The sequence below is a fragment of the Ascaphus truei genome, chromosome 10 (assembly GCF_040206685.1).
Source record: "Ascaphus truei isolate aAscTru1 chromosome 10, aAscTru1.hap1, whole genome shotgun sequence".
Classification (NCBI taxonomy): domain Eukaryota; kingdom Metazoa; phylum Chordata; class Amphibia; order Anura; family Ascaphidae; genus Ascaphus; species Ascaphus truei.
Window position 1 is genome coordinate 38,195,689 of NC_134492.1, and position 20,195 is coordinate 38,215,883.

Below are 20,195 nucleotides of genomic sequence, written 5' to 3' on the forward strand. Positions count from 1 at the left end.
ACATATCTAGCTTGATAGGTAGATAGATAGACAATAAAGTAGCGCTAAGATGTACTTCCTAAATATGTGTGAAATAAAATAAGGCTGTAGGGTGGTGTACCCAGTATATGAGAGATAGACAGACAGTCAGGGCCACGTATAAATGTGCCCAAATAATTATAAAATAGCCTAGATAGTACAACACATATAAAAAAAACTTAATGACAGACGTAATACAAATCGTAAAATGTATTCAAACCAAACGACGAAATGATGTGAAATAGTCCAATGTCAGATATAGTGGTAAATCCAGACAGGAGCAGGCTATGGCTTCAGTAGTGGTGTTACCACACCAAGAATACCTAAAAGAGAAAAAGAAGCGCAAGCTCCATAGCGTGATACTGTATGGGAAATTTATTAATGTATAAAAAACAAAAAAGAAGGTCTCTTAGACCCGCACTCACAAAAGAACAAATATAACCAGCATTTGTAAGATAAAATCTGAATCGTAGTGACGTCACTATTAGGGTATACAGCAGTCTGTTTGCCAGCAGTAGAATAATCACTAGTCTGATGTGTGGTGGAAGCAGAGAGGCATGCACAATACCAATGTCATGATACTGGGAGGTACCTGAGAGCTCAACCGTAGAGAGTAGTAAACACGTTCCTGAGCAACTCCTCACCCACCGGACTCCAGCGGTGCTGTACTTAGGGAGCTCCCTGCCTTCCCCCGTTGGTAAGATGTCCATGAATCGCCTGCAGGTTCCAGCTACACTCGTGTCTGTGCTTCCGTGATAGCGTGCATGCGGACCGGAGTGACATCACTACGCACAACGTAGCGTCCTGACGTGTTTCGTCACTGGTGGTGACTTCATCAGGGAGAGAGCGAGGAGGTGTTCGAGGGGGGCTTGCAAAGCCACCGACAACGGGCCCTGTGCAAACTCTAGACCCTGGCCCCAGGAAAGCTGTCAGCGGCCCTAATAAGGGGTGCCTACAGAACATAATAATAATACCCTGATTCTTCATGGTTCACTACACCCATCTGCATTTCTTCACTGTTCCCCAAAATAGCATCTCTCTTGGGATCCCCTCCCACCAGCCCGTTCCACCCAAACATCCTCTCTTTTAGCACTGTGACATTTTTTTTTATTGATACATCTAGTGCAGTTTGATTTGCTCCAGTATGACACCATTTATGCATTGATACATATGTAGCCCGCCGATAGGCCTACTTCCTCCGGCAAAGCAACCCTCAAATATTAGGTCCTACGCTATCAATAAATATTTCGCTTTCATGCAGCATGTCGAATAGAATTAAGAGATAAGAAATGGTTCATTGTATTTGTATTGCAGGCTGTGAAGCTGCATTAAATGTCACAAGGTTGGTATTTTTTTTGTTTTGTTTTCCTGTTCATATGATTGACCCATTTGTGTATTCTTTGTTTGGGCTGAAGGTTTGTGGGAAGCCATTACAGTACCAGCCCAGCAGCTAATGAGGGTAACTCATGCACAGAAAACAGAAGGCACACAACCACAAAAGCCCACACATCAGCTTCCGCACCTGCTTTTCACACACCTCTCCTCTGTGTACCACACTCATCCTGCTGAGCCCTTGCATGCATCCTGTCACAGAGCTCCCAATCTACCCAACCCGACTTATTACAATACTCACTTCTGCTTTTCATACCATCTTCACAGCCAGCCTTGTCATTACTCAAGTCTTAGTCTTAACTTAAAGGTGCTGTTCAAGCAATTTTCTACGTGTGTTTTTTTTTTTTAATAAATCAGTTCTGTACTTAAGAGAAAATACTTGTAGCATTTAAAAAAATAAAACAATTTTAAAGACATTTTTAATGTATTCTAATGTAACAAGCCTTTTTGTTCCTATAGCAACCATTTACAAAGTCACATCCCCTTCCCCTTCTGAAACAGCATCACCTTTTTGAGCCCTGTCCTCTCTCTAGCAGTGAACCAATTGAATCTAGTGCCTGCCTGGTCACATGATCTTCCTCACAGAACTTTGGCTGTCAGCGCAGCAGAAGAGGACCAAAAATGCATTTAGTGAACCTCAAGCCAAATCTTCGCGGATTGATCGGCAACTTAGCTAATCACTTGTGCAGATTGTATTGATGCACATATTGAATAAAAGTTTTTTGTTTTTTTAAACAAAACGACAGCTTGAACTGCAGATTTAAGATAAATCTTCCTAAAGTTCACACATTCTGTATTCTAAAAATGAGCGCACAGATATTTAGCTATGGAGGTGACACCTTTACCTATCTATACCCTAAAATATATCAGAGGTCATCTATCAAACTCAAAAATGGGCCGTTGCTATTATATTGATGCATTTTCAACATGCCTTCTGCATCAGCTTGCAACTTAAAGGATAAATCCAACCACCTTTTAAAAAATAATATATATATATTTTTTTTTTATTTGTTTTACCCAGAATTAAAGCAGGGGCTGTCTGGAGCTAACCCCCATTAATTTCAGGTCCAGGGGCCCCCTGCTTCCGGAGATACTTACTTCCACAGTAGCCACCAGTAGCTGCTCCGACTAAGCTATCTGAGCTTTAAAGTTTAAAGCTCCCGCGTCACGCAGGCCAATAGGAAGCCGAACCTGGTGATGTTGCGGCTTTCTATTGGCTCGCAGGATTCTATTGGCCCGCAGCATTTTATTCTAACACCATGGAGTAAATTTATGTTGCCATAATAACACCCCTACAGGGTGGAAATCCAAATAGATTGGACTATGTTTGTCCTTGTCTTCAGCCTGCCTCGTCCTCTGCATCGACACTTACTTTGCAACTCTGCTGCCAGCCCTGACCTTCGGCCTACTACTCACTACTCTATCAGGACCCTGTCCCTCGGCTTAGGTCGGTTTTTTCACCTTCCTACCTCAGCCCGGCGGGTCCCCTTCCTGCTTGAGACGAGCATCGTTACACTTCTTTTTCCACGTTAGTCCCGGATTCTTCACCTTTGGAGCTTTTGGGCGCTGCTCAGTTTTCTTTCCCCACTTTAGCCTTTTTGTCTTTTGGGGATCTCGGGTACAGCTGGCATCTTTTGCTTTCTGAGGATTTACACTGGAACAGCAGCAAGCAGGTTCTTGCATCCATAGAAGCTGCATCGATCCATCGTTCAAACTAAAGAGATATCTGAAAGCACAAGAGAACAAGAGTAAGGCCCGGGCCATAGAGGCTTCAGGAGAGCGGAGGCGCGCTAACGCTGAGGCTCGCCTGCTTTAGTCAGCGCGATTGCACGGACTTGCAGGCGAGCCAGCGTGCGCGAAGGGAGCCGGGGGGGGAGGTGGTTGGAGGCGGGGCAGTGATGTCGCTGGGCCAATCGCCCGTGACGCACTGACGTCAACGTCACGGCGCTGTGACGTTGACGCTGCTTCAGGCTGATTGGATGTTTTCAGCCAGCAGCGCGCTGAAAAACAGCTTGGCGCTCGGCTGAAAATTCCAAAGCCTCCGCACGCCTGCGGACGCTCGCGTGAGACCCCTCTCAAGGCATCCTCATTGAGGATGCAGGGGCTCAGCTCTGAGCGTCCGCACGGCTCAGCGTGGCCTGTCCTTCTGTGGACTCGGCCTTAGTTCTGATCTAGATCAGTGAGTGTGGCAATGCAATTTCTGTGAGAATTTATGTACAGTATCACTGACACCACAGGGCCAGCATCCAGCACTAGGTGTTAATGTTGGGCGGGGATACATTAGTGATTGGTTGTCTACTGTTGCAAGGTGTCAAACGTAGGTGTATGCCTGTACCTGTTGCTTTACCTGTACAATACAGCATAGAACGAAGATTCACATTGAATACACATTCATTAGTGGTTCAGTCCATCGGAAAAGCAGCAATAACCCCAAAAATTACCAAAGTAACTAGCATGGCGATAATGCGCATGTACAAGAAGGAATACAGAACAAGGGACGTCCAATGGTGGCTACAGGACGCGGGCATCCAGGTGGCCTTGCCTTGACATTCCTACACCTATACTTCAAGATATCCTGTTCTAGAGGTAATGTTTATTAAAGCGCTTATTCCCATTCTGTGTTATATTATTATGTCCTGTGTATTACTGCTATAAAGTGCTATATACATAGATAGCGCTATAGAAATAAAGATATATAGCAACATATATACAGTACAAAGATATTCCAGCACCTGCCCTTACAATTTCTACCCTAGAAGTATCAAGTCCAATAAAACCCAAAAGTTAGTGTCTCCGCAGCTGTCCGGAACTTCTTACCCCGGGATTCTGATACAGGAAATTGTACCTTGTACCCAAGACATATTAAACATCATGTTATTGGAAGCTAGCTCTGCATTAGGCTACAATAACATGACGTTAAGCTCCGCTCATGAGATGTACAGCAGCCGTTGTTTTCATATATATAGCTCTGTAAATAAGTGTTGACTTTAGAGGAAATATCGTCAGTTACTATTTTAGGCCATAGAAGTCACTGATTGAGCCACCTGTGCTGAAGCAGGGAGCCACTGATGGGGCCAGCTGCGTTGAAGCAGGGATATACTGAAAACCTGGAAGACTGGAGTTGGGAACCCCTGCTGTAACGGCTTGCAATGGTGCTTCCCATAGATTAATGAATAGGGCTCTGTTTACTAAGGGCTCCTAGCTACTAGAGCAAAACCAATGCAAATTACAGCCCCACCTTTATAAAAGAAAATGAATCGAGCAGCGTTTTTAATTTGCGAAATTTGGTGTAAGTATTTGTCACTGGGTTTTGCCCCAGTGTTGCAGTCAGGAGACTTTTGTAAATAGACCAAATAGTGTTGTACCTGCAGAGAAACACGACTTTACTACAAGCAGAAGTATTACACGCAACCATATAAAGCCACGGAATCTCTGGCCCGTATTCACTAAAGGGTGCTACGTTTTAGCACGCCTAAACTCCCATTCACATGAATGGGAGTTACAGTAGGTCGTGCTAAAGCTTAGCACCCTTTAGTGAATATGGGCCTCTGTCCCTGCAGAACCCTTAAATAGTCCTGTAATAATCGTTCCTTCTCACAGCTGTGCTACTGCATCTTAGTTCTGCCCTGCAGATCCACTTTTGATTCATTTCCATCCCTCCCTTATCCACTTCAATGTTATCCTTTAAAAGAGTAACAAGACAGCTTTCTATTTTTAGGCTGCACTTGAAGTTAAACCCCCTTTTGGCTCCCAGAACTTGGGAATGTAACAGCCGTCTGAGCAGGACAGACTTTCCATGAGTCAGCCTCCCTGTCACTGCAGCCAGTTCCTGCAGCTGTACAATCCCAAGCCACATCTGGGGAAACAGAGGGAGCGTGTGTCTGTCTGCAGCTGGATGGCCAAGTGTGTCATTTATTCTGGCCCTTGTGATGCAGTGAGAACCAATACTCTGTGTATGTATGTACTGTACTGTATGCATGTACTTGTATTGAGGAAGTGCCAACCAAATACACAGAGCTTCACAAAGCAGACACAAAGGAATTATAACATAGATACATGCACAAAACATAATAGTTAACAATGGGAATAAGGAACCCTTCCCCCAAATAACGTGCAGTATAAGGCACCGACTCGGTATACTCCCTAAATCAGGGAAAATATGGTGTTACCTAAATCAGGAATGGACATTATTTGGTCTATGTTTTACCCCGTACTCACAAAATATATGGGAAAATAACATCCGTACTGGAGCGCATTAGCACTAGCTAGTTAACAGGATGTTATTTCAGTACATCGCTATGTTATCTTCAAATAACGTGACATTGTTTAAGTCTTGGCATTATATTCTGGAGGCCAGGGTCATGTGTAAGATGATTAGCCCAGATAGTTTCAACTCGGCCCTCTTTTCAAAGCACAACAAGTTCTGTTTCTTTTCTTTACTTTATTTGGGGAAAGTAGCATAAAAGACAGGCACTTGTGAAGAGATGTTGGTGTTTAGATAGTGTCTCTCTGTGGGTGCCTTGTAGTTAAGGGCAGGTGAAAAGGGTAATACTACCACTAGAGCAGTTACAGCAGGGTACTTACTCAGCCGGTGGTGAAAGTGGAAAAGGAAGAGAGGGGCAAGGGTCACACTAAAAGTGAAGTGAGACTGCACTAACTGTCCGCAAGGACAGGGGGGGGGGAAATGGGAAAGCCCATTAACTTGGAGGATCTCAGAGGCTGCAGTAGCCTTTCACTGATTACATGCCCAGAGGCAAGAAATGCAACATTGTTACATATCACACAGGCACAGTATGTGTGTGCAAACTCCATGCAGCTGAAAATAAGAACTGACAGGCAGAAGCTGCGAAGGAAAGAGGGGGGTGAATCAGAAATGCAGTTCTTGTTCCATGACACATTACTTCCAGCCAGAAACTGAAGTAAGGTTTTTAAAGGATAGGAGAGGGAAATAATGCAGGAAAGTAACACTATGTTATTTAGGTCAGACCCATTGGCGGATTAAAAAACATGGCGCCCTTAGACATTTAACTGGTGCCGTCCTCCTCTTCCAGCGCCGCGCTGTCTCATTGCCATGGCAACATGACGCCGTGTGATGTCATGTTGCCGGCCGTGCATGCGCAATCAACACACGTGCACGCGCAGACGGTAAGTGTCTATCACACATGCGCATGAGCAGCTGGCAAGCGCCGGTCGCATATGCTGCCTCCAAATTCTGCCGGCCAAAAATGTTGCCACCTTAGGCCCAGGCCTATCGGGAAATCCGCCACTGGTCATACCTAAACCTGCTGAGATTGGGTTTTATCTACCGATTTTTCCCTATTTCAGTGTCTGGATCAGAGCAATGCCAAGTTTCGGCATGACCTAAATAACGTAACATTATTGTTTGGCATTACCGTTAATGGGGCTTCTTGGGTAGGTAAAAGGTTAGGAGGGAAGGAGACAGGAGACACAGATGTAGCAAGTCCTAGGGACAGATTCGGACTGGCCTGCCAGGCAACTGGGAAAACCCTTGCATCTCCACATTCCCGTAGGTGCAAACCGCAGTGCAGCCAATGTAATGCGCTGTTAGGGACTGGGAGGGAGAAAGAAGTTGCTGTGTGTGTGTGGGGGGGGGAGGGGGGTACATTCTTTACAATATCACGATCACGTGGCTGCAGGCCACACTGCGCTGTTGGAGGCTGAGTGATGAGGCGGAGCAGTGTAGGGGGCAGAGGAAGCATAAGGGCCCAGTCCAACAGCGGGCAGCATCAGGAGCCCCCAGCAGCACAGGTACAGCCCCCCATGTCACCCACTCCATGTCTCACTCTCTCCCTCCACCATGTCACTTGCTTTCTGACCCCCATGTTCATGCCACCCACTCTCTCCCCCCTCACATTATAATTATATTTTAAATATTTTGTTTTCCCACGTAGTGGGCCCCTACAATTGGTTTCCACCTGTTGAGCCCTTCATGCCTTAGTGCGACACTGCAACACTGCCTGGGGACTCTTTATTAAAGTGTTGCCAACCTACATATATGGTATCATGCTAGTAATCAACCTCACACTGATGAGACCCAAAAGGTCAAAACAGCTGTCTGTGGCTCTGCACTTCTTTAACCCAGACTGTGCTGAAAAGCTGTGTAATGTTGCAGGCATAAACTTGTAGGGGTGTTCATTTGCATGTCATTACCCAGAATCCCTGGCTGCAGTGGAAGCATTGTATGCTAAGAGCAAATGGAGAAAAGCAGGGATGAGGACCAGTTTGAGACGTGTGAATGTGCTCACAAGTTATATTTTTATTGGCATGGTAATCATGATACTGAACTATAGTTCTGTATTTCCAATTCACCATTGTCGCTAGAGATACAGGACTGTTTATAAACCAGAATGCACCGTACCGGTATAGAGTAACACTGATGAAGCATGCGGACATGAAGCCAGGCGAACAATTCTGTCTCCCAGCTGCAATAAAACGGCTCCAGCTTTTGCAATGAAGAAAACCTCCATTGAAAGCATAGCGAGTTTTTGTTTGATTAACCCATTGCTGTTTTGCTGCTGTAATGAAGACACTGTATGTGGCTTTAGTAAATAATCTCTTCAGAGGAGATGTAATCCACAAAGGTCACAGGTATCTCGCTGTAAATCTACTGCGAAAAGAACAATAGCTGTGCATCCAGTTTTGCAATCGGAAGACATTTATAATTACACAATTGTGTAATTAGAGGGGTGAGGAATTCAGAGGGAATACAATATTCATATACTGTGTCCTCGCAGTCCTGCTTCTCCTCTGTCTCGCTCTCTCCCTGCATAGAGTGCTGAGTATCTCAGCTCTCCCAATTAAATGGTGTTTGTCGCCTCTTCCTCTCTTCCCTCACAGGGTTCCTATTCAATGTGTTGTAAAACCACTTCCCAGCACTGGATAAAAGTTCAGCTCCATTTCAATGAATGAGACTAAAATCCACAGAGCTCCCTGTAACAGGGGACTTCTCCCTGTTCAGTAATGTGCCTTTAATCCAGCAGTGTGGTGGTTAACCTCTGGTAGTTAATTACTAAACACCACCTGCCTGATTGAGATTGTTTACAAAAACCTGTCTATTCAGACAGGAAGGGACTCCTTAGCTCTGACTGAGAGCTGACCCTTGGAGCTGACCAGTCTTGAGCTCTGCCCAGCAGAGCTGATTTCAAGACACAGGGAAAACTATTGCACCTGAAGCTGAACCAGGAAGTGACAAGATTTTCCCTCCAAGAAACAGATAAGACTTTTATTCTTAAGAGACTGCTTATATCTGCTTATTTCATGTTATATGTTTTGGGGCTGCGAGAACTGCTTGACTAAGGGAGATGTGAATTATTGCATAGGATTTCACTAGAAATACTCCCAAGTGAATAGAAGCTTTGTTCCCCCCCCCCCCCTGTGTTTGGATGAATTTCCTGATGAAAAGGAAAAGGCACAATAAAGCCTTATTATAATTTCACATTATAAACGACTCCAAGTGTGTACCTCTGTGAACGTCCGTCTACACTCCCGTTAAGTGATTTAATGTGATGTGTTATCCTAACGCATTGGTGGGCAACAGGCGGCCCGAGCGCTTCACCTGCTACCCCCAGCAGCTGAGAACCCCGGCAATCCGTTCTCCCTCTCCCTCCAGTGCAGAGAGAGTATAGGCTGTAGCTTCTTGCAACTCCCTCAGCTGCCTAATTACGCTGGTAAACACTGCCCCGCTCCTCTCCTGTGCTAATCATTAGTTCCCAGCGTAACAAGAAGAGCAGAACAGTATTCACTAGGTAGGGCACCAGCATTAAGAACTGATTGGAGGGGACGAGAAGAAGCTTCTGCCCACAGCTCGAATGTGCCTTGTACCTGTATACTGTAATATATATATATATATATGATGGGCGATTGTTTTGGGGGGTGGATTTTGATGCACCGTGAATCGTCCGGTTTCCTGTGGTCCGCGGATCAATCTAAAATGGGCAAATCGCCTTCTGCGGAATTTTTGGTATTGTTGACAATACATTCCGTGGATTCAGCAATCCGCACGTGGATTGTTACAATTCGCTAGTGGTTTGTATCCAATGGCGGTTTTGGATGAATCCGTGCGGATTGAAGCTGTAGCAATCCGTCGGTGGATTTTACACCGCGGAACGGATTCTGCATGGAAAACTCAGGAAATTTCGGGAAACGGATTTGGACTGTTACGCCCATCTCTTAATACGTAATGCGCGGCCCTTTTTGAGGACTTGAGGAAGTGGCTCACATGTGGCCCTTGAGGTATATCATGTTGCCTCCCAGTGCTTTAATGTGTTTCCCCAAAGCTGATAGAATAAGGTAACATTAAATCCTCCCAGAAACAGCATTGCGTTAACTATAATGAACATTAGTAATAATTATATGCACAAGAGGCTTTCCCCCCTAACACCTATCCACAAAGCTCCTCTCCAGCAAAACCTATATTTCAGGGTCGGGATGAGAGTAACGCCAGCTTTAGCTGAGGCATGTTTAACGCCACCTTATTTAAAACTAACGCACTTTTGTGCTAATTAACTGTATGCTAATGAGATATACAACGGCCGTTGTTTTTGCATATAATCAGCTTTGTGGATCTGCGGTAACCTCCGGTAAAATAACGTCTGCTTCAGGTAACGGGACGTTATGAGCCCTGAGTTAACAGAGCTCTGGGGATCTGGCACTATTAGTAGGGTTGCCAGGTGGCTTCTCCAAAAATACTGGACACAATGGTGAAAGGTATGACGTGCTCGACACACACACACACACACACACACACACACACACACACACACACACACACACACACACACACACACACACACACACACACACACACACACACACACACACACACACACACACACACACACACACACACACACCTCTCTCTGCTCCATGCTGTTTCCTCCTCTCCTTTTCCCCACCCCAGGCTCCTGACTGGCTGCATTACCCAGCAGAAGCCAATCAGGATGGAGGAAGCTGCCCAGCCCCCTAGCAGCAGCACTGCTCTCTCTCTGCTCAGGGAAATCCCGCTGCCCCCCAAGCCGGTCAGGTCACTATGTCCATAGAGGTAATATCGGACACATACTGTACATGTCCAGTATTATCTCTAATTTTTCCTGGTCAGAGGGTCCAAATACAGGACAGTCCGGTTCATTACTGGACACCTGGCAACAGAGTGAATAAAGCATGTGGTGATATTCTAATAACCCTGTATGCTTTACAAAACAAGTCATCAACATTGAATATGGGTTGCAGGGGGGCGCAAACTTTTTTCCCTGCGCCCCCCTACCGGCGGTCCCCTCACTCCCGCGCCCCCCCTAACCTCCACTCACCTGCGCTCCGGCGTCATGACGTCACGTTGCGATAGCAACGTGACGTCACATGACCTCGCGGCGTCATTTTGACGCCGCGTTGCCATGGCGACGCAGGAAGGAAGCCGCCGGAGCCTAGGTAAGTTAGGTTTACAGAGGCCCTGCAGCTCCCCCGGCACTTAATTTAAGTGCCTTCGGGAAGCTCGTGGGGCCTCTGTAAACCCCGCGCCCCCCCCGCCGGCAGTCTCACGCCCCCCAATTTGCGCACCGCTAGGTTATTGGATGGACCTCAACCCTACATATCTCAAACCTTCAAAACAAAGTAAACCTGTGAAATATGCATCAAAAAGGTGTGAAACTAAGCTCTAATTGAACTAACCACTTCCCTTACAGTCAAGATGCCCCCATAGAGACACAGGATGGTTCTGTTTCAAGCCCAGAGGGAGTTATTTCAAGTATTTTTTACTGTAGCAAAGCCAATGGAATTGCACCAGCTTTATCACAGGAATAAATCCCCGCGCATTCAATAGGGTTCGTTTTCCTTGATAATCGGGTGCTGTTTTGTGTTGGTTTTGACCCAGTTTGGCCGCCAGCAAACTTAAGGCTGCGTCCCCGCTGGCGCTGAGCGTGCGGTGCGCTCGGCGCTTGCCGCTTTTTCTTCTTGTACTTGTAATGTAGACGTCCCCGCTCACGCGTTGCGCCGGCGCTCATGCGCGTGCACGCACGCTCTCCCAAGATTGGTGCTTGAGACAAAAAAAAAAAAAGTGATTTTCAAGCGCTCTCAACATTTCCCCAATGCCCCCCCGTCCCCGTCCGCGCTCGCGAAATAGACAGGACACCCGGCGCTCATGCTTAGGGAGCTGGTGACGTCACCGCTCTCCAGCATGAGCGCGCTCGGCGCCAGCGGGGAGGCAGCCTTGGTAAATACACCCCATGTGTGCCTGCACTCAGCCAAGCCCTGCAAATCCAGCACAGTTACATCAGCCTAAACCCTGGCTCCCTTCCACCCTCAAATATGTAATGGCATGAACCAGCATGAGGAAAACACAACACAGGGAACAGAGGGAAGCTTCACAGAGCTGTGACTCACACAAAAACCTCCAGGTACCAGCGAGTAAAGGGGAGGGGAGCCGGGGAGGAAACGTACATGGGGAGGGGGGGGGGGGAGAGGCGAAGGAGGGGGAGAGAAGGAACCTATGAGAGATCTGACAGCCCCAGAGCAAAACAGCTTCTTACTGTTTCCTTGACTTATCGGAAGGTTTGGGCAACGAAAACGAAACTTTACAAAGCAAAAGCTGTGCAGTGCTGCATGGATCTAACCTGACCCAGGTAAGACTCAAATCTTCTTTTACTGTGTTAAATAGAGGCAATGCAGCCCAGTGATTGGTGTGGGGTGGCATTAGGGGGTACGGACTCCACTACCACTACTTTTTTTTAAGCCACTTTGGCCACTGATAGTGTCCAGATGTAAGGAGATTGCATTCGCGGCTGGAAGGCTGTTCAATGCATCCACTACCCTTTTTTATGTCACAGAAAGGGCTTCCATCACATTTCACCCTGTGCGCACCACCCTCCAGCAACGTGGCAGCAAAGGGGTTAATAACTGCATTTTATTACAAGAAGCCAATATGCAGGGCTGTGCAGTATACAGTAAGCACAGCGAATCTCTACTTTTATGTATGAAGCGCCTTTTCCTATTATGTCACGTGTTTCGCCGCCGTGACGCGCGATGTACATGCATGGTGCCGTATAAATAAAGATATACATAATTGAAAACGAGAGGTAACTCTCAATGGATTTCTTCCTGGTAGAACATGTTATAATATATACATACATGGGAACATGCATTCACATGGATACAACTGGTGAGGAGGGTCGCGGTTCTTAGTATGCTGCAGTCTACCACATATGTGTGTGGTTCCCGCTCTATATGGCAGATGATTAAGAACCCGCGTTAGAGTTTTTCATAGATTAAATTGTAGTGTGCAGCGCTTTTAAAAACCTTGTTGGTCTCTTCTTCAATACGGACTCTCGGTATGGAATAATTCAGGGGTGGCCAACTCCACTCCTCAAGGGCTACCAACAAGTCCGGTTTTCAGGATATCCCTGCTTCAGCACAGGTGGCTCTATCAGTGACTCAGTCGAATAGGGTTGGCTGCTACCCCTGGTATAATCTGTACCTCTCCTCTTTTACACAGGCGCCTGTGTTTGTTTCGCTAATAGCTTTCAGGGTAAACAACTCTTCTCCCCCCACCGCCCTTACACCGGGGCAGGCTCTGGAGTACGTGGAGTTTATTCTCCCTCGGGCTTTTGCACAATCCTGGGATGACAATTTATAGGAAAAATGTGTACCGCCGCCAGTCAATAAAGCCAAAAAACCCCAGCCCGGCCACCCCATATATGGACAATCTGAGAGTACTTGGGACCAAAATAAAATGGGTTGCTTGCGCCTAGGGATGAAGAAGAATGGGGTTAACCCTTTCACTGCACGTTTCTGGGGTCATTACGGTTTTAATGCGCGGCTGGCTTCTGGCAGCGAAAGGGTTAAACGGTGTTCTGAGCACATAATAAATAGTAACCATGTATTCTGCTATGGTGCTGGCTGTGCACACGGTGCCGACAGTACACACAGTGGGTGCTGGCAGTACACACAGTGCCATGGTGCTGGCAGTACACACAGTGTCATGGTGCTGGCAGTAGACAGTGCTATGGTGCTGGCAGTACACACAGTGCTATGGTGCTGACAGTACACACGGTGCCATGGTGCTGGCAGTACACACAGTGTCATGGTGCTGGCAATACACACAGTGTCATGGTGCTGGCAGTACACACGGTGCTATGGTGCTGACAGTACACACAGTGCCATGGTGCTGACAGTACACACAGTGTCATGGTGCTGGCAGTACACACAGTGCTATGGTGCTGACAGTACACACAGTGCTATGGTGCTGGCAGTACACACAGTGCCATGGTGCTGGCAGTACACACAGTGCTATGGTGCTGACAGTACACACAGTGCCATGGTGCTGGCAGTACACACAGTGCTATGGTGCTGGCAGTACACATGGTGCTATGGTGCTGACAGTACACACAGTGCTATGGTGCTGGCAGTACACACAGTGCTATGGTGCTGACAGTACACACGGTGCCATGGTGCTGACAGTACACACGGTGCCATGGTGCTGGCAGTACACACAGTGCTATGGTGCTGACAGTACACACAGTGCTATGGTGCTGGCAGTACACACAGTGCCATGGTGCTGACAGTACACACAGTGCCGTGGTGCTGGCAGTACACACAGTGCCGTGGTGCTGGCAGTACACACAGTGCCGTGGTGCTGGCAGTACACACAGTGCCGTGGTGCTGGCAGTACACATGGTGCTGACAGTACACACAGTGCCGTGGTGCTGACAGTACACATGGTGCTGGCAGTACACACTGTGCCGTGGTGCTGGCAGTGCACACAGTGCCATGGTGCTGGCAGTGCACACAGTGTCATGGTGCTGGCAGTACACACGGTGCCATGGTGCTGGCAGTGCACACAGTGTCATGGTGCTGGCAGTACACACGGTGCCATGGTGCTGGCAGTACACACGGTGCCATGGTGCTGGCAGTACACACTGTGCCGTGGTGCTGGCAGTACACACTGTGCCGTGGTGCTGGCAGTACACACTGTGCCGTGGTGCTGGCAGTACACACAGTGCCGTGGTGCTGGCAGTACACACAGTGCCGTGGTGCTGGCAGTACACACAGTGCCGTGGTGCTGGCAGTACACACAGTGCCGTGGTGCTGGCAGTGCACACAGTGCCGTGGTGCTGACAGTATACACAGGGCCATGGTGCTGGCAGTACACACAGTGCCGTGGTGCTGGCAGTATACACAGTGCCGTGGTGCTGGCAGTACACATGGTGCTATGGTGCTGGCCATACACACGGTGCCATGGTGCTGACAGTACACACAGTGCCATGGTGCTGGCAGTAGACACGGTGCTATGTGCTGGCAGTACACACGGTGCCATGGTGCTGGCAGTACACACAGTGCTATGGTGCTGGCAGTACACACGGTGCTATGGTGCTGGCAGTAGACACAGTGCTATGGTGCTGGCAGTACACACGGTGCCATGGTGCTGGCTGTACACACGGTGCCATGGTGCTGGCAGTACACACGGTGCCATGGTGCTGGCAGTACACACGGTGCCATGGTGCTGGCCATACACACAGTGCCATGGTGCTGGCAGTACACACAGTGCCGTGGTGCTGGCAGTACACACAGTGCCGTGGTGCTGGCAGTACACACAGTGCCGTGGTGCTGGCAGTACACACAGTGCCATGGTGCTGGCAGTACACACAGTGCCGTGGTGCTGGCAGTACACATGGTGCTATGGTGCTGGCAGTACACATGGTGCTATGGTGCTGGCCATACACACAGTGCCATGGTGCTGGCAGTACACACAGTGCCATGGTGCTGGCAGTAGACACAGTGCTGTGGTGCTGGCAGTACACACGGTGCCATGGTGCTGACAGTACACATGGTGCTGGCAGTACACACAGTGCCATGGTGCTGACAGTACACATGGTGCTGGCAGTAGACACGGTGCCATGGTGCTGGCAGAACACACGATGCCATGGTGCTGGCAGTACACACAGTGCTATGGTGCTGGCAGTAGACACAGTGCTATGGTGCTGGCAGTACACACAGTGCTATGGTGCTGGCAGTAGACAGTGCTATGGTGCTGGCAGTACACACAGTGCTATGGTGCTGGCAGTAGACACGGTGCCATGGTGCTGGCAGTACACACGGTGCCATGGTGCTGGCTTTACACACGGTGCCATGGTGCTGGCAGTAGACACAGTGCCATGGTGCTGGCAGAACACACAGTGCCATGGTGCTGGCAGTAGACACAGTGCCATGGTGCTGGCAGTACACACAGTGCCATGGTGCTGGCAGTACACACAGTGCCATGGTGCTGGCAGTACACACAGTGCCATGGTGCTGGCAGAACACACAGTGCCATGGTGCTGGCAGTACACACAGTGCCATGGTGCTGGCAGTACACACAGTGCCATGGTGCTGGCAGTACACACAGTGCCATGGTGCTGGCAGTACACACAGTGCCATGGTGCTGGCAGTACACACAGTGCCATGGTGCTGGCAGAACACACAGTGCTATACAAAGTAGACTTCATCTCCTATTTACAATAAAGACTCCCTGATAATTAACTAACAGAAAAATATACTCTTCCTGTTTTCCCCCTCATAATAGTTCCCTCGTCCCAATGTTAGGTGATGGAACTTGGAGAGAACTTCCCCATTGACCCTGAAAATCTCCCTGTTAGGCCCTTTCACATATTGGCCAAAATCGGGTCCCTGTCCCATAGTCCTTGCAATCTAATTTTTGGTAATTGAGGTTCAGGCGAATAAAGGGATTTCCCCACAGTCCCAGATATTCACCGAGTTCTCTCTTTATAAACATAGAGCTTTTACCCCTAGGCCTCTTCTTACATGGGTTTTTTTTTAACAGAAACTATGGATATGATAAGGTGATATAAAGTGACTTATTCTCTTTGATGGACATTCAGAGATAACTACAGTTACCTGTTCTGGAACAGTAAAAAAGAGCGGACATCAAAGATCTGTAAAGAAGGTACTTTAGGACCTAGATCAGGGGTGGGCAACCTTTTTTTCAGGTGTGCCAATAAATGGGCACATATTTTTGGCGGGCCGCTGTCTTCCTGTCCTCCCCCTCCTTTCACTCAATCTCCACCCTCTGTCACTCAACCCCCTCCTCTCTCACTCAATTGCACCTCCTCCTCCTCTCTCACTCAACCCCCCCCCCTCCTCCTCTCACTCAGTTCCCACCTCCTCCTCTGACTGAATTCCATCCCCTTCTCTTCTCACTCAATTACTCCCCATCACTCGCTCACTCAAACCTCCCCCTTTCTCACTCAATCCGCCTTTCTTTGACTCAATTTCCTCCCCTCTCCCTCTCACTCAACTACCCCTCCCTCTAAAAATGTAATACGGGGGGTGGGGGCAGACCTCCTGTCCCGCGGCAGAGGGGAGCTGGGGCCCCACGGGACAGATGCAGAAGTTGGGCCTGACTTCCTGCACCAGCTGGGGGGGAATATGCTGGACAGGGCCCCGCAGCTGAGGAGCACTAGGACCCTGCAGCTAGGCCCTGGGGGCTGAAGGAGGAAATCGGTGGTGTTCCCACCCCCGCGGAGTGGCTGATCCCTGAGCTGATTCCCAAGTATCATCACGTGGGCCTTTCCAAATGGTAAAGTTGGCCACCCCTGACCTAGAGAGTCTCAGATAGGCAACGATTGTGAAACAGTCGTACTGCACATGTAAGGCTGCGCTTATAGTGCGGGCGATGCGATGTCGCCCGAAAACAAATGCATCGCCGGCGCGTGCGCTTCTAATAATTATTGTAATAGATTTTTTGAAGTCGGGAATATTTGATTTTTCAGGGGCTGTCATCTCATGTGACAGCCCCTGCACCAAGCAATGGCCTGGTCGCCCGCGACGCTGCCGCCAAGCGAAATATAACCTTCGCTAGCGGCGACGGGTGACGTCATGCGTCTTCGTCGCGGGCACTATACGCGCGGCCTAATGCTGGCAGAGAGTTTGAGATGTTTGAAAGCTACATCTAGCTAGATGAGTATTAGGAGTACAGAGGTCATACAGACGTATAAAGGTGCAGAGATCTGTGATAACATCATCTACTATGCCATTTAAAGGCCGGTTATACCCCTATTAAGTAAAACTGTCATTTTAATGTAAGAGGATTACTGTGTGTTAATACATTAAAAAAGGCCTAAAGATCAATCAAATAATCAAGCTAAATTAAACAAGCAATGTACTTCCTGGTTTCCCTCTGAGTGCCGCCATGATCAGTGCTCTCCATCTCTCTGCTGTCCAACTGTCCAACTGTCCAACTGTCCAACTGTCCAACTGCCATATTCCGTGACGTCATCTATAAATCTGCCGGCGACAGGGACTGTTTCATTGGAGAACAGTTTCATTTAACCCCTTGAGTGCCCCATGACGTAGCCACCACGTCAAGGAGGCTGTCACCCCAGGGGCCCCATAACGTAGTGTCTACGTCATGACTTTTAAGTTCTAGGATCGCGCTCTGCACGCAGGCAGGCAGCGATGCAGTGATCACGTGATCGCTCCTAAGTGCCGGAGGGGCTGTGGCACCGCAGGGGGCGCTGGTAGCCGCTCAGCTCGGCTAGCAGGTTTTTACGTAATGGCGGAGTTTCAAAGCTCCCGCGCCCTGTGAGCCAACAGGAAGCCGTGATGTCATCAGGCTCGGCTTCCTATTGGCTCGTGTGACGCGGGAGCTTTAAACTTTGCCGAGATACCAGCACCCCCTTTGGAAATAAGTATCTCGGAAAGCAGGGGTCCCCAGAGCTACAATGAATAGGATTCAGCTCCAGAGACCCCCTGCTTCAATCCTATGTTAAAATAATAATAATATTTTTTTTTAAAGCGCATGAGTTGCTTCTTTAATACAAAATGTTCATTTCAGAATGAGTTTATTTAGCAGTAGTGTATCCCCAGTGTTAGGCTGGGGCCATAGAGGGGTGAGGAGTTCCGAGCCGCGCTGACGCTGAGGCTCGCCTGCTGAAATCTGCGCGATTGCACGGACTTGCAGGCGAGCCAGCGTGCGCGAAGGGAGCCGGGGGGGGGGGTGGTTGGAGGCGGGGCAGTGATGTCGCTGGGCCAATCGCCCGCGACGCACTGACGTCAACGTCATGGCGCCGACGTCACGGCGCCGTGACGTTGACGCTGCTTCAGGCTGATTGGATGTTTTCTGCCGACAGCGCGCTGAAAATCCGCTTGGCTGTCGGCTGAAAAATCCAGCGCCTCAGCACGCCTGCGGACACTCGCGTGAGCCCCCTCTCAAGGCATCCTCATTGAGGATACAGGGGCTCAGCGCTGAGAGTCCGCACGGCTCAGCACTGACTGTCCTTCTATGGACTCGGCCTTCGTGGTGTCTGATGCTAGACAATTCAGTAACATTGTATATTTCTATCCTATACAGAGAGCTAAAAGGTATATTAAATGACAATGATGTCTATGGTACATGGACTTACTGTACCATGAATCACATCACCAAAGAGCCATCATGGCACCCCCCATGTCTCCTTTTTATATAAAATTTTTTTTACAATTTCAATAAGCTTTTGAAAAGTATAAAAAGAACAAGGAGAACATTTAATTTTCAGAGTTTTGCCTGCCTTTAACATTGCTGCAAAAACTCTTATATACATACAACACCAATGCCAATACATCATTTTCTAACACTACTGTACACCTTGCCATTCTCTCCTATGCCCTGCTGCCCACTGCCATTCCCATTGGCCGACGTGTTTTAAGTGTAATGATCGTGTGCGTGACTACTTAATAATTCTGCTAATAGTTGGAATTCTAATAAATCATTCGGATACACAAGGATTTGTAACACACTTGACCAACATGAAAAAATCCTCTCCGGGACATTTGTTTGGAAAACGGGGGAGATATCTTCATTGACGTGCATTGCACTTGGGAGCTTTTTTTTACAGAGAGAAAGTAGAAATGTATATTTTTTAATGAACCAAGGAGGGAGAGTGCCTTGTAGACAGAGAGGCTACAGGAAAAGAAATTGTAAAAGCCGAAACTATATGTTTCAAAATATACCTGTCCCCAAAGATCTGTCACTAGCAGGACAGGTTATTCTCCCGTCAAAATATTATTATCGTCAGCCAACACCCTATATGATGCTGCCAATGCTCCCTCAGCCCCCATTCTTCCCCCTAGCAATGTGATTTGCTATTTCTTCATAACCTGCCACACGCACCTGTATTTCCACCAGTTCACCTGAGTCCTGCACCTCTATAAACTCTCCCTCTCATCGCTCTGCCGGCGCATGTCATTCCTGCAACAATGATGACTATTTATTAATGTACAAACTCACACTCTGCCAATGCACCTTGTTCCTGCCCTGCGGCACTCCTTACTGTTCCTCTATAAACTCTTAGACACACACGGGTGTGCCAGTGCACCCCATTCCTGCCCCGCGGCACTCCTTACTATCGTACGTATGCACGGTTCTGACAATGTACCTCATTTCTGCCCTAACAGACACGCCTCTAAAAACATCCGCATCGCTATACCAGTCACCTCCGATCTTCTCGGAAAGTGGAGAGAAGACATCGCAATGGCTGCAATTGCAATTAAACTGGAATTAATCCTCTCATTAGCATTACACACGAGACATATATTGTATGTATATTTTCATATGCTTACATACTAATGATAATTCAGTTTGATGTATGGACACAATGTAGAAGAGAGCTCTGATATGACTGAGATGTCAAATGAAAACACAGTTAAACGTTACCAATGCACAGGCCTAGAAATCGCCCGCTCTTTTTTGTTTGCAATCCCTTTTAATGAACTACATTGACATTAATTTTAACATAGTAATC

The 20,195-nt window shown here is 48.1% G+C and overlaps 1 protein-coding gene and 1 long non-coding RNA gene across 3 annotated transcripts in view; one reads left to right on the forward strand and one right to left on the reverse strand.

Moving 5' to 3' along the window:
* Nucleotides 1-12,908, reverse strand: LOC142503850 (uncharacterized). The gene is made up of 3 exons (XR_012804103.1): nucleotides 12,718-12,908; nucleotides 2,880-3,136; nucleotides 1-341 (listed from the first exon to the last, which is right to left on the reverse strand). It is a non-coding gene; the product is annotated as an uncharacterized LOC142503850 (long non-coding RNA).
* KIAA0040 (KIAA0040 ortholog) overlaps nucleotides 11,802-20,195 on the forward strand; it is a 25,981-nt gene continuing 17,587 nt past the window's right edge. Inside the window, exons 1-2 of one of the 2 annotated variants that reach the window (XM_075616654.1) lie at nucleotides 11,802-11,819; nucleotides 11,974-12,044. The gene's annotated coding sequence lies outside the window, so the exon portion shown is untranslated. Of the gene's footprint in view, nucleotides 11,820-11,895; nucleotides 12,045-16,237; nucleotides 16,361-20,195 lie in introns of those variants that run through there. The other variant, XM_075616656.1, reaches the window with a different exon arrangement.